The sequence below is a fragment of the Cydia splendana genome, chromosome 19 (genome assembly GCF_910591565.1).
Source record: "Cydia splendana chromosome 19, ilCydSple1.2, whole genome shotgun sequence".
NCBI lineage: Eukaryota > Metazoa > Arthropoda > Insecta > Lepidoptera > Tortricidae > Cydia > Cydia splendana.
In genome coordinates, this window is record NC_085978.1 from 16,465,611 (window position 1) to 16,480,320 (window position 14,710).

At 40.9% G+C, this 14,710-nt stretch overlaps 1 long non-coding RNA gene across 1 annotated transcript in view; it reads left to right on the forward strand.

Moving 5' to 3' along the window:
• LOC134800154 (uncharacterized) overlaps positions 1 to 14,108 on the forward strand; it is a 92,714-nt gene extending 78,606 nt beyond the window's left edge. The window contains exon 3 of the long non-coding RNA XR_010145514.1: positions 14,098 to 14,108. This is a non-coding gene — a long non-coding RNA (uncharacterized LOC134800154). The remainder of the gene's footprint in view (positions 1 to 14,097) is intronic.
• The last annotated feature ends 602 nt before the right edge of the window (positions 14,109 to 14,710 follow it).

Consider the following 14,710-nt stretch of genomic DNA (forward strand, 5'->3'; position numbering starts at 1 on the left):
TGTAGTTTTGATCGACAAACTGCTAACATAACAATGGCAGACGGCTTGAAACGACGAAAAGAAGTCTTACAGTACCAGTCAAAATTTATTTATTTATTTATTTAAACTTTATTGCACAAAGTATATACAAAAATGTACAAATGGCGGACTTAATGCCAAATGGCATTCTCTACCAGTCAACCATAGGGCCAAACAGACATCTACAATTGGTGCAGAGAGAGAAATATACCTATTCAGTGAATATAAAAAAAGCAAACTATACATATAAACTACATAAATAAATAAAATATATATAAAATACTACATATGTATACAATACATACTATAAATATAATAATGATGGATATTATTCGAACTCTTGTTTTAGCAAATGCTTACGCAACAACCGCTTAAAAGAAAACTTACTTGGAGCTTGTCTAATATTTAGAGGGAGTGAATTCCAAAGACGACTAGCCTGGACGGCGAAAGAATTAGTCATAAAACCAGTACGGTGAGAAGGTATGGTCAGTTTGAGAACGCGGGAGGTACGCAGCTCACATCCTGGACGAGGAGTATCGAAGACGAATTTACTTTTGAGATATCCAGGAGCAGAAGGCTCAAACAGGATCGAAAATAGGATACAAAGGATCCGAAAGGACCTACGACGACGGATGGAGAGCCAGTTGAGCTGCCGGCGGTAAAAGGAGACATGACCGTATTTACGAAGTCCAAATATAAATCTAATACAGTTATTGAGTAGACGGTCTAGTTTATTGAGTGATTCCTGAGTGGCATTAGTAGTACACACATCCCCGTAATCAATTATTGGTAACACTAAGGACTGCACTAACATTTTTTTCGTGCTTACAGGCAGAAAGTTTTTAAATTTATATAGAGTTCAAGTGTACCTGTGACCTTCCGACTTGTCTCCGAGAGCTGACCAGACCAGGAAAGGTTGGAATCTAAAACTAATCCGAGATTCTTAACCCGACTGCTCACCGGAATTACAGTATCCTCAAAAAGGATCGGAGCAACAGGTACTGTACTCAACCTAGACATTTGCCACTGGCTACCTAAAATTATGGCTTGGCATTTAGCTGGATTTACACAAATGCCAAAGCTAGCAGACCACTCGGCGATGTAATCCAAGTCAGCATTTATTGATGAGATAGCCGTGTTTATATCTTCCACGTCAACTTGCGCGTACAGCTGAAGATCGTCTGCGTACAAATGGTAAGAGCATCGAATCTTGGCGGTAATAAGATTAATAAAAATTGAAAAGAGAAAAGGAGAGAGAATACCGCCTTGAGGTACTCCAGTACTCAGTTCAGACCAATCAGATAACGAGCGGCTGGCACGGACTGCCTGGGCTCTATCGGAAAGATATGAAAAGAACCACTTTGTGGCATCTGAAGAAACCTGCAAATGAGTAAGAGTAGCCAAAAGTAGGTCATGGTCTACCGCATTAAAGGCGTTGGAGAAATCTATCAGCACTAACACCGTAACTTTGGAAGATTCCATACCGAGTCTTATGTCCTCTGTAACTTTAAGTAGAGCAGTGGTGGTGCTGTGTCCAGACCGGAAACCAGACTGCAGCGGTGAAAGGAGACTGTTGCTATGAACAAAGTGTGAGATCTGTTTGTGGGCCGCGGCCTCCAGTATTTTGGACAGAAACGGGAGAATAGATATGGGACGAAAGTGGCTAAGTGAGCTCGGATTATTAATTTTGGGGAGTGGGATGACAAACGCCTTACGCCAGCATGATGGGAAAATGCCAGTGAGTAGAGAAGTATTGACTATGTGAGCAATAACTGGCAAGACGCTGTCCAGAATGTGAATAATCATAAGACGACTGACATTATCATGGCCAACGGCCTTAGATTTAATTGATACTATAATTTTGCGGATTTCTTCAATGGCGACAGGAGAAAAAGTAAAAGGAACGATATCTGGAGAAGTAAAAGAGGCAATGAGAGATAAAGTTTTGAATTTAATTAATGGATTGAGAGTTGATGTTTTAGAAAAATGCGAATTTAACTGGTTTAATGTAAAAGAAGAAGAATCTATATCAGGTTTACCTTTACCAATGCCAAGCGATCTCAAAAATTTCCAGGTGTCAGCAAGGGATGAGTTCAAGACATTTTCGTGGATATGCCGACGCTTTGCTGCCCTTACCGTTTGGTTACAGCGGTTTCTAGCAGCTTTAAAAAGACCCCAGTTACCCTCACTCCGATCCTTCTTGTATTTACGAAACGCTTTATCCCGTTTAGCCATCGCCATCCGAACATCCCTTGTGATCCAAGGAGCAGGCGGTCGCCTCAGTCTCACTGCGCGAACCGGCGCGTGTGCATCAAATAACTTTAAGAGAGAGGAGTTAAAATTGGCTACTTTCTCATCTACAGTTGATGCACCCAACGCGGCAGCCCAATCAGCCGAAGCGGCGTCCCGCTTCAAAAGATTTATATCAAGTCGGGCAAACCTCCGCAAATGTACGACTACCGGTTTTGGTTTGGGTGGCTTGACTTTATATGTTAAGAAAATCAAATCAAATCAAAATCAAAATTTGTGATCGGAGTGTACCCACAACTTTTGTACTACTTCCACATGCTAAGGAAAATAAAACGTTGATGGGTATGGGGTTCACAGAAGATGCAGGCATGGTCCTCAACATACCTCAACGTTCCTGGAATTTTCTGGAACGTCCAGACGTTAATTATGATTTCATCGTGGAAGGACCTGAAAGCTTATCATTGGCCCAGTTTGAGCCCGACTTACACCCAGATGTCGTGTCCAGGCACACCAACCCGACATACGGTTATGAACCCAAGGTTGCAGCCCATGATACATTTGATTGGTATGTACCGGAGCCACACCATATGGATTATATGTTCGCTGATGCGGTAAAGGCGATTGAAGAAACCGAAGTTACCCTGTCACCAAATTCTGAAGCGCTATTCACGGGCTACACTGCTGATGACATTGACCTGTGTACATTAGAAATCGGGACAGTCAAAATGGGAACTCTGAATGACGAACAGAAAAGCCGTATAGAAGGGGTCATAATGAAGAGTAAGGAGGTTTGCCTATTTAGTAAGCAACCAACGACGTTGATTGAACACACTATCGACACAGGCGACCACGCACCAATAGCTGTACCACCTTACCGGCTGTCTCCAGTCCGAAGGGAACAGTTGAAAAACGAGATCGACAAGATGCTCAGCGAAGGTATTATCGAACCTTCATCTTCACCATGGTCTGCTCCTGTTATATTAGTGCCAAAGAAGGATGGGAGTCTACGCCCTTGCGTCGACTACAGAAGGTTGAACTCCATCACCGTACCGAACCTCTACCCGATGCTACGAATTGATGACTTTCTACGTGACGCCAAGCCGACTCTATTTATGTCCACCCTTGACCTGCGCTCTGGTTATTGGCAAGTAAAGGTGCGCGAGGAAGACCAGAACAAAATCAGATTCATAACGCCATTCGGAATTTTCAAATTTATTCGAATGCCTTTCGGACTACGGAATGCTCCTGCTACCTTCCAACGGCTTATCGACCGGGTCAAGGTCAATACCTTGACCCGGTTGATAAGCTAAGCTAAGCTACCAATGGTAGGAGATGTGAGAATGCTGGCGTACCTGGATGACTTAATCATACTGTCTGAATCGTTCGACCAACATTTTGAGGATTTGGATAAAGTGTTAAAAGTGCTGAAAGGGAATAATCTGTCTGTTAACCTCACTAAATGTCACTATTGTTGCGATTCTATCAAGTATTTAGGGCACTTGATCACCTCAAGCGGCTTACAAGTGGATCCCTCCAAGGTGGAAGCGATTACTATTCTACCACAGCCAGAAACCTCAAGCACTTACTATCCTTCATACAAACCTGCTCTTGGTACAGACGCTTCATTCCGAACTTCTCCAAAGTGAGCGAACTATTGACGAGGTTAACAAAAAATAATGCTCAATGGGAATGGAAAGAAGCCCAGGAGAAGGCTTTCAACGACTTGAAGTGTCACCTTACTTCTGCACCAGTTCTGAAGCCAGCAGATAAAACCAAGCCGTATATAATTAAGACCGACGCGAGCAATTACGCAATCGGAGCCGTCATAGTCCAGGGGGAGGGAGAGGACGAACAGCCGATTGAGTTTGCTAGCAGACTATTAACTTCCACAGAAAGGAATTACAGCACCACGGAGCGAGAAGCGCTCGCCTTAGTTTGGGCACTCAACAAATTCCGCGGATATATTGAAGGTAGACAAGTAACTTTAGTTACGGATCATCAAGCGCTTAAATGGCTATTAACGATTAAAACACCCACGGGAAGATTGGCACGTTGGGCTTTAATTGTACAAGCGTACAACGTTACGATTAAGTATGCACCGGGAAAGTCAAATGTGGTTGCCGATACTCTATCCAGACCGCAGTGTGACGCTAATAACTCAAGCAGTTGCGAATTATGCACCATTGTTGTAGATATATGCCTGCACGCAAACCTTCTGAAATACGCAATGAACAGTTGAAAGACAAACATATAGCTAGAATCATAACGGCGTTAGAGACGGAAGGCGAAGATGCTATCTATTGGGGCGGCAAAGGATAATGTATTGAATAGTGGTGTGCTCTATAAGTACAATCCAGATGAAAACAACGATGATGCCCAATTGTTAGTTCCCGAGCACGAATGGAAAAACATTTTGGCGGCCTATCACGACGATCCATTAGCAGGTCATTACGGCGCCGATAAAACTTATCAAAGGATATCCCGTCGGTATTACTGGAAGGGTATGAGACGATTCATAGAATAATATGTGAAAACTTACCTAATGTGTCAACGCTATAAACCATCAAACCTAAAACCTGCTGGACTGTTGCAACCCACCGCAGTTAATCAAAGATTTGAAAGTCTAGCGTTTGATCTGTTCGGACCCTTGCCAACTTCAGTAACTAATAAAAACTGGATCCTAGTGGTGAAGGACATAGCAACCGGATGGGTAGAACTGTTCGCGCTGGAATAACGCTGGATACAGCCAGCGCGGAAGCATGCGGTATGACCATGATAAATGAAGTTTTCCTTCGATATGGTGTTCCCAGGTGAATTCATAGCGACAACGGATCGCAATTTGTTAGTGCTGTTATGCAGAAGGTCACCTTTTGTCTTGGTATTCACCATACGTTCACCCCTGTATACCACCCAGCTGCGAATACCCGTAGAGAGGAAAAATAGGGATATAAAGGGAAAAAGGGAGGTGAAAATAACCCTGTTTAAAACGTATTGTCAAACCTTATACACGTGCAACCTGTGAAGTCACTACACCAAAAAAGCCTACAGTGCTCTGCACGTCCAATACAATAACGCCTTCAGGGGGTTGTTGAGGCTGTTCTGGCGCTGCAGCGCGTCAGGAATGTTCGCCGCGTGGAGAACCGACGGTTTCCAAGCCGTGCTGCGTAAGCGGGTGGCGTCCCTGGGCGAGCGCGTACGGGGCAATGCCAACACTCTCCTGAAGGTGATCGCTGAGAGGATGGACAGCCCTTCGCTCACTGGATGTCCTTGCATGTCAATTGTAATTATAATTATACTTTCTACTAACACACCTAATATATATAAGTTATTACTTATTACTAACATAGTATGGATAAAGACTCAACTTGGCATCTTGGTGCAGGACAATCACAGGGAGTGGTCTGAAGAGCTTGCCTGCATAAGATTTACTATGAACACAGCAGTGAGTCTAGCGACAAGCCATACACCAGCCTATCTCACTTTTGGTCGCGAACTTCGATCCCCCGACGTTGTCACACACGACCTAAACCAAATTGTGTTATCTGAAAATTTCGTGCCGGTCATTACCCCGAAACTTTTTTTACTGGTTGAGACGCTAAAGCGAGCCCGACAACTCCGACAGGACAAAGAAGAAACTCGGAAGGAACAAGCTGACAAAGCAAGACGGCCTGACCCAGGATATAAAGCCGGTGACTTATTGCTTGCCGATACCCACGTGGCCAGCCGTTCCGCCCAAGGAGTGAGCACAAGTTGATACCACGCCGAGATGGACCTTATGTTGTGCAATCTACACACTGGCTAACCCTAGCGACCCGAGAAGGAAGTGGGAACCTACCATACTTCAGCACTAACCCCATTTAAAGGGAATGGTTAATAATGGCTATACGGAAGAGAGGAAGGCCTAGGAAGACAACTGCCAAAGCTACCAACCAACGAAGATAAAACCAACATCCATCCTATTCGCCGAGACGTCTTCGTGGATAGAGGGGGAGAATATGTAACACCACTACTAACGCCACCCAGTAACGAGTAGCGGAACTAGGCCATTAGGGACAATCTATGCAGAGAGATGGCGCTGGCGCCGAAATAGAATACGCGAACACTTGGTCGACGTAGAATTCATAAGTAATCTTGCCAATTTTGTACGATATCTTTCGTTCTTCAACGGATTCAGTGTTGACGGATTCCCGGCTCACTAATACAATCCCGCCTTATCCCAAATACGATGCGATCGGCTCCCGACCCCATCTATTTGGTGATTGGCGCTAATATTACGTAGTTTCACCCTGTACTGTAATCGAATTATTTCAATTATAAAAGTAAAAAATGAATTCTGCCGTTTCAATCGCAAACCACTCCATTCTGGTTACAGTTTCGTTTTTTGGAAAAGGTTTATAATTGCGAAAAAGGATTTAAGCGTCAGTAGGGTATATGGCACTTAAGACCATTGTGGATTCACTGTAACTCAACGATGTAAGTATTTTAATCTTATCATGAGTTCTACAGCTCACAAATAAAGTTACTATATGGATACGAACATCATCATTCGTTGCCTCGGAGTAATTAACAGTGGAGCCGCCATTAACAGGCGTTCCCCTCTGTCAAAAATAGGCGGCCAATGGTCAACCACATGTCAACCATATGTATGGACTGACGTTTATCTGACCTATACATTTGATGTGCCCCTCCCCCGCAAAAAACGGCAGACTATTTTGTACCGAAAATTTTAGACATGGCGTCTCCGTTGGTTATATCCTGTAAGTTCGTTGCCCTTATCCCATTCATTTGGGGTAGGCGCAGCATGTCTTTTTCATCCATACCTCTCTCTCGCCTGTCATTTCATCATTTCACATATCATTTCATTGTCACTATAAATGGACACGAACATCCTTAGAATATACCTTTCATCGGTTAGCGATTGCAAGAGCCCCCCAGGACGCTTTCAAGCGTTATATGACTGGATTCGATTTGCTCTAATTCAGTGGTAATGCGAGAACAAAGGTCGCTTTGAATACTTAGAGCTCTTGTAGCCTCGTAAGGCCCAATGTACATTACTATGTAGGTACACTCTGTTTCAGTCTAATTCAAACCTTTCAAAAACTACATAAAGTAGCATTTCTTTTGTTTACTAAGAAACTAAAGTGATCCCAATGTATTATACCTACAACGAGGGTCAAATTAAAAATAGGCGTTCAAAGGTTCCTCACGAATAGTATCAAGAATAAATACTTACATACTTACCTAGTGAAACTTAGAAAAAAACCGGGCAAGTGCGAGTCGGACTCGCGCACGAAGGGTTCCGTACCATAATGCAAAAACCGGCAAAAAAAAAAAACGATCACCCATCCAAGTACTGACCCCGCCCGACGTTGCTTAACTTCGGTCAAAAATCACGTTTGTTGTATGGGAGCCCCACTTAAATCTTTATTTTATTCTGTTTTTAGTATTTGTTGTTATAGCGGCAACAGAAATACATCATCTGTGAAAATTTCAACTGTCTAGCTATCACGGTTCGTGAGATACAGCCTGGTGACAGACGGACGGACGGACGGACGGACAGCGGAGTCTTAGTAATAGGGTCCCGTTTTACCCTTTGGGTACGGAACCCTAAAAACTAGTGCTAGTATTTTCCTTTGAAGTTTCGAATCTACTCAGCTTTTTTTTTAATGTAATAGGAGTTGAACTAGCAGACGAATCGCCTGATGACAAGCAATCACCATTACCCAGGAACATCTGCAACACCTGAGGGGTTACAAGTGCGTTACCGGCCCTTAAATTTGGAGTACGCCCTTTTCTCGAACGTTAGAAGGTCGTATCGGTTATTTTTTATTTATTATGTGTCCGCTTGTATGTCATAGCTATTTTACTCGAAAACTATAGGTAAGCTATATTTTAGTGAAATTCCAAACACATGTAGGTATATTTTGAGAGTCGCAAGTGTCGCAACTGAGTTTTTCATATAGGTATCGTAATTATCCATTTCCACAAAGAAAGTTTCCTTGTTTTCCTATTAAATTTTTCAGAAATTTCTTCCAACTCCAACTTCCAACTCCAACTTTTTGGAGTTTTTCCGCAATTCGCACATCTGTATACCTGCCTATTCACTTTAAAAACACGACGTTTGAAATAGGGTAGGTAGGTATTAGGTATACTTTGTTTTCATTTATCCCTACATTTACGAAATCGCGAAGGTAATTTCCTATTCAACCCTCGTAATAAGGTTTTTTTCTTGTCGTAAGGAGGTTGTATACTTTTTACAAGCTTTTTATTAACTAGACCGGGCCGGGGCCGAGCCGGAGCTTCCGGTGCTTCATTGTCTATGGAAAGCACGTGATCACCGATCAACCGTCATAGAAATGACATGTATGTCGGACGCCTCGGCCCGGGCACGGCCCGGTCTAGCGTGAGTCATCCTTTAAAACTCCAGGATGATTCCGCTGTCCGTTGGTCCGTCTCCTCTGTCTGTCGGCTGCCTGTATCTCATGAATCGTAATAGGTATAAGACAATTTCAATTTCAACAGATTGTGTATCACCAGAAAAAAAAGTTTAAAGAATAATTTAAAAGAAATCTATTTATTCGTATGCATATTACGAGTTAAAAATACGGGTCCATATTGGGTTGCATACTAGTTTAGGTCATATCTTTGATGCGCATAACAAATTGTGTCATAATCATCATTGCGCATACAAATGAAAAGTCATATTATATTGTGTCATACATTTTCAGCCATAATATTTGATGACATACTCAGCAGTTGTCATAATTTTTTTGTGCATATAGGTTTTGATTATAATGAATCAAATGTCATACCAGCTAAAAGCATAATTATCGATATTTATAAGATTTTTACGTATAACATTTTGTAGCATAATAATTTTCAACCATAATAGTTTACATAAATAATTTAAGAAACTAATTTTAGCTTCTCAACAACTCCTCGAATAAAACCTTTTCCCTAATCTCCGTCCAAACACTTAATTCGACGGAGCCCCGCTCACGCGGGGCTCCTATTTCTGCGTAGTTTGCCCTTCGGGCATCTAAAGCAACCTAACGAACCTAACCTACCTATTATGATTAGTTTCTTTTATGACCACTAAATATATGACTTAATTTTTTATGTCTACATTAATACTATACACTGCAATACTTCAAACGAAAAACAATTATGGATATCAAGCAGATGACTTATAATTTTATGCGAATTAAATTAATGAGTACAAAAATTATGACAACTAATTTATGACAAAAACTCAGTTATGCTCTGGAATAATTCTGACTAAAGATTTTTATGACTTACAATTTTATACATAAAGTGTTATGACAATTAAAAATATGACAAAAGTTGTTATGCGACCAGAGGGAGTCCCTAAAAATACACATCATGTTATGTGAAAACATTCCGTCTAAGTAAAAAAAAACTTGTTTTCGCTATGTCTTTTTTGGACCTAAAACTATCGGTTCAGCGGTCTTGGCTTGAAGAGGTAACAGACATAACAGACAGATACTTTCACATTAAAAATATTAGTTGGAATTTCACAAGAAACAGACAGGGCCATTTTCCAAGGAAATTATGAAATTATTAATGGAAATATGAAAGAGAAATGTTACTTTTATGATTTTTACTTAAAGTACCTACCTAATCTTAATCTTGAACTTGATCTTCAAGTAATTTCACAAAAAAGCTTCTAGAAAAAGGAATTTGTGAGAAATAGAGCAAACATCTGCCTTTAGGAAGTTATTATAAGTATTACTTTGCAAGCATTTGTTTATAAAAATAAAGGTTGAAAACGAAACATCAAAGTTTTTTGTAAAAATATTGAGATTCGAATACCTATTGAATAATTTTACGGTGCCGACTCACTTGTTTTTAGTCACTCGCGCGACATGTTTCGGAGAGTCTAGGTCTCCTTTCTCAAGCACTAACAGTGCGAAATGTTAGTATGTCTCACAACAGTTTAAATTCGATTCGAATACCTATTTTTAGCACCTACATTTAAGTATTTGTAAAATAATATTATCACTTCAAACTTTATTATTAAAATAACACGAACTAAAATACTTTTACAAAATAATTTGTTTTATTTCTTTTTTAAGTTCGTTCTTGTGGAACACTTACAAAATATGCATTTTTTAAATTTTACAATTTACCAATAAACTTATTTACAGAAATATTATAATCGCTTAAATTAACTATCATTTATTTTTAACATAAATAATATAGCGGTGGTGGCCGAGTGGATATGACGTCCGACTTTCAATCCGGAGGTCGCGGGTTCAAATCCTGGCTCGTACCAATGAGTTTTTCGGAACTTATGTACGAAATATCATTTGATATTTACCACTAGCTTTTCGGTGAAGGAAAACATCGTGAGGAAACCTGCATACATCTGCGAAGAAATTCAAAGGTGTATGTGAAGTCCCCAATCCGCATTGGGCTAGCGTGGGGACTTATAGCCCAAGCCCTCTCGCGCATGAGAGGAGGCCTGTGCCCAGCAGTGGGACGTATATAGGCTGAAATGATGATGATGATGATAAATAAAGTCAGTGTCCTTATAATATTATTGATTAAACAAGCTTGAGCGCTATGCTGACATTACTCACATCAAGGGTAGTGTTGGGGAAGACTCCAGTCCTTTCAGTCCTCTGTTTTAAGACTCGACTCAATTTTGTACTCTTATAATGAAGTCGAAACTCGAGTTCTTTTCAGCTTGTAACGGCGGGTCGGCCATGACATTGCGCGACTTGCGACACCGGCGGCGGCAACTATAGGTGGGAACGAAAGGTCCGATCGCTGTGTGTCGGTCCAACCTATGGTCGCCGCCGCCGCCGCAAGTCGCGCAATGTCGTGGCCGAGCCGTTAGAGTCCTTTGTAATAAATACCCATTGTTTTGGAGAAAAATCAAAATGCATAGACAAATTTGGCTTAGGAACACCATGCAATATCGCTTATGAGTATTTTAATAAATTATACAAAATTATTGACAGAGTTTTACTATTATATTTTCTATGAGGCAAACGAGCAGACGAACCGCTTGATGGTAAGTGATTACCGTCGCCCATATACGCCCGCAACACCAGAGGGATTGTAAGTGCGTTGAGAGGATTTATGAATGAATGAATGAATGAATAACCATCCAGAGGCTTGAGTCTTTTTGAGTTGCGCTTATAAAAGACTCAATAAAGGACTTGACTCGGGACTTAATAGACTCGGTAGTTTTTCTGGCGGAGAGTCGCGTAGAAACGAGTCGGCTCTTCAAATTTAGACTCAATAGAGTCTAGTTCGTACCAACACTAATCAAAGGCGATATGTATACTCGTAATTGCTGTGAGCACACAGTGCCTATGAGTTATATGACATGCTAATGAGAATTGGATTGTAACAGGGTTGAATTATTAAAATGAATGTGTAGAATGGGTTCAGACTATACAGGATGATTTGGGGTCAATAAGCCCTACTCAGTAAAATTTACTTAGTATAAAAGTTTTTGCTCACATTTCACCTAAAATAAATGTAATAAGTGTATTCATTATTATTACTGTTGGTGCCATTTTTTTGCACGTAGGTACTGCATTGCATTTTCACTATAAATTAATAATCTCAATTTTTTTTAATAACTTCCAACAACTTAATTTTGTCCCCAATTAACAACGTGACAATTTAATATCGTCATTAAAAGCAAAATAAGCGTAATAGGCTGTGAGCAAAGTGCGTAATAATGTTCCCTTAAAAGCCCCTTTTGAAGGGCAAATTTGGTCCGACAAGGATTTGTTATGCTTTTAACGGCAGAGGTCAGGGATCTTAGGGATTGTTATTGCTGGGTGACCTCTAGTTGTGTAGACTGAGCTGTCTGATTTGGTCATAATCTTTGGTGTCAACAAAATTATATTTCGTAGCGGCTAAAACAATAAATATTAGAGATGCCACGAATATTCGGCAACTATTCGGTATTCGATCTATTCGGCGACTTTGCCGAATATTCGGTATTCGGCCGAATGTTGCATACTATTCGGCCGAATACCGAATATCTGTTGCACCTACCTAAAAAGAAAAAATACATGACGGAGGCACGGGCGACGGCAGTGGGCATAGTACCTCAATGTATTACTTCACAGCTAAATTAGTATGCGATGCTAACTGATTTGATGTAAAATAAAAGATCACATCCTTTCAATACAACACATCCTTTCTTTATTTCACAAAAGTAAGCTTCTAATGAAACATAAGAAATCAAAATAACACTTGGAATAAAACACTTAGCTAAATGGATAAAGAACGTTGAATTCTATAAGCTTTCAGAATAATCCTTCAGGTATAAGCCTTCAGGAACGTGGCGAGTTAGGCACGAGGTTGGCTAACGAGTACGTCCGATCTCTAGCGCGGCCCAATCAAGACTGCCCACCAGCGGCGGAGCCTCGCTGCTCCAGTCCTCCCGCCTCAACGTCGTTGGTCAACCTGCTTGACCAGTCTACCAACATAACGACAAACATGCCAACTCGTGCCTACCTTCACCCAAGAGAAATCTCTTGACGTTCTACCTGTCATCTTAGTTCAACAATACGCCAATAGACGGCGTTACTCTCTACTTTATGAATTTCATTACAACTTCCAAACAGCAAACATTGCTAGTAGCCAAACATTGCTAATCAATTGTATACAGGCGTCTAAACTATGAACTGTCACGCTGCAATACGTCCTTCTGGAGTCACGCCCCGACATACACATAAAAATAACCAAAAACTAGGTATATTTAATATTTAAAATGTATTCTTGGAAAATAGTTAAATACGAAGGCACGTTTTTGAGCATTTGTTGATTACAATTTTTTTATTTTTATCATGGGTCAGATTTGATTGATTCTAACGACATTCATTAATTCTGTTCAACATAAAAATGTATCTTAGCAAACCTTGTGCTTTGTTGGCGAACAGTTTTCATAATAATTGTGACTCAAAATGTTCGCATGTCATGCCGAATATTCGGTCGCCGAATATTCGGTATTCGGCCGAGAGAGGGGCCGAATATTCGGTATTCGGCCAAATTCACTATTCGGGGCATCTCTAATAAATATTGTAACATTTTAGTTAAAGATGGAGTTGGTTGGTTTGGCCGTGTTTGGAGTTAAGTAGCTTTAAGAAACTACAGATGTGGTACATACTTATTTTCCATCGTATTTTCACGGAAACGTACGAACGTGTCTTGCTATTTCAGTCAGTCTCGGTACATACAAAAAGTAATGAGGTTAACTGAAGTAGCATGACATATACGAACGTTTCCGAGAAAATACGACGGAAAACAATTATGCACTACATCTGTAATTTGCTTCGAGCAACACCGGCTACCGACACATCGGAAGGGAGGGGCCCAAGCGATATCTCACCGTACAAATCTTTCTGCCATTTTTCGCGGGGGGAAAGGTGCACACAGTCGCACTTCTCACATACTTACATACAAAATCCAATCTGTAATGACGACACAAATAGGTACATAGAAAATGACACACGTCAAAGACAAATCTTGCAAACCTCGATCTCTTTTTGTGTACGGACGAGTGACAAGTGTCACAACACGCACACTAACACATTTTCGTTGAAGTATGTTATTGTATTCTGAGAGATGAGAAGTCGGATTTGTCGCTCGACCGATCCGCAATTTGTACTGAGCGAGCAAAATCGATAAATCCAACAATTACAGGAGACTAAAATATAATAATTGTGTTTGAATGTGATTAAACGTATGATATGTAAAAAAAAATATTACATGTGAAATATAACACTTTCTTTTTGTAAATTTGATGTCCCCGACCTCTTTTTATAACAAAAAACCGAGCAAACAGGCATTTTTGTGCAGCAGTGTACACGCGCGCGTCTGGACTCGGTCTAGTGAAAAATCCAAGTGCAACTAGTTTTATTACCCGCGCTAGATTAGATTGACGCGCTAATCTTGTACCTCGGCAGAGAGGAAATAGTGCGAATGCCGCCTCCCTTCCGTGTTGCTCGAAGGTAATTTGGCAATTGTAAACCAAAAGAGCAACATTTTATTTGACTACTAGGCGGGTTCTCTATTCGTAGGTGGTTTTCGCTACATACGGTTTTTTCTTTGTTATCGGTTACGCTGGCAGCTCACACTCACAGTATGCGACGCGAATTTGTTGTAGTATTTTTTTATATTTTATTAAAATGAGGGTGCCTGGAATTCTGAGTAGTACCTATGTGTCAATGGGCGACCGAGTGGAGCGGTCAGGGGAGGGGAACAAACGGAGATTTGTCATTATCTCTCAGCGGTCAGTCGACATTACGGCATTACGCGCCAAGACACATGCTTTTCGCTGTCCAAACGTTTACGTGTCCTTACGTTTTGCTACTTTAAAAGTGCATAGTATCTCACGACGTCCCCTACACTTACGCTGGCACTGAATGTGTTAACTGGATCAGTGCGTGCG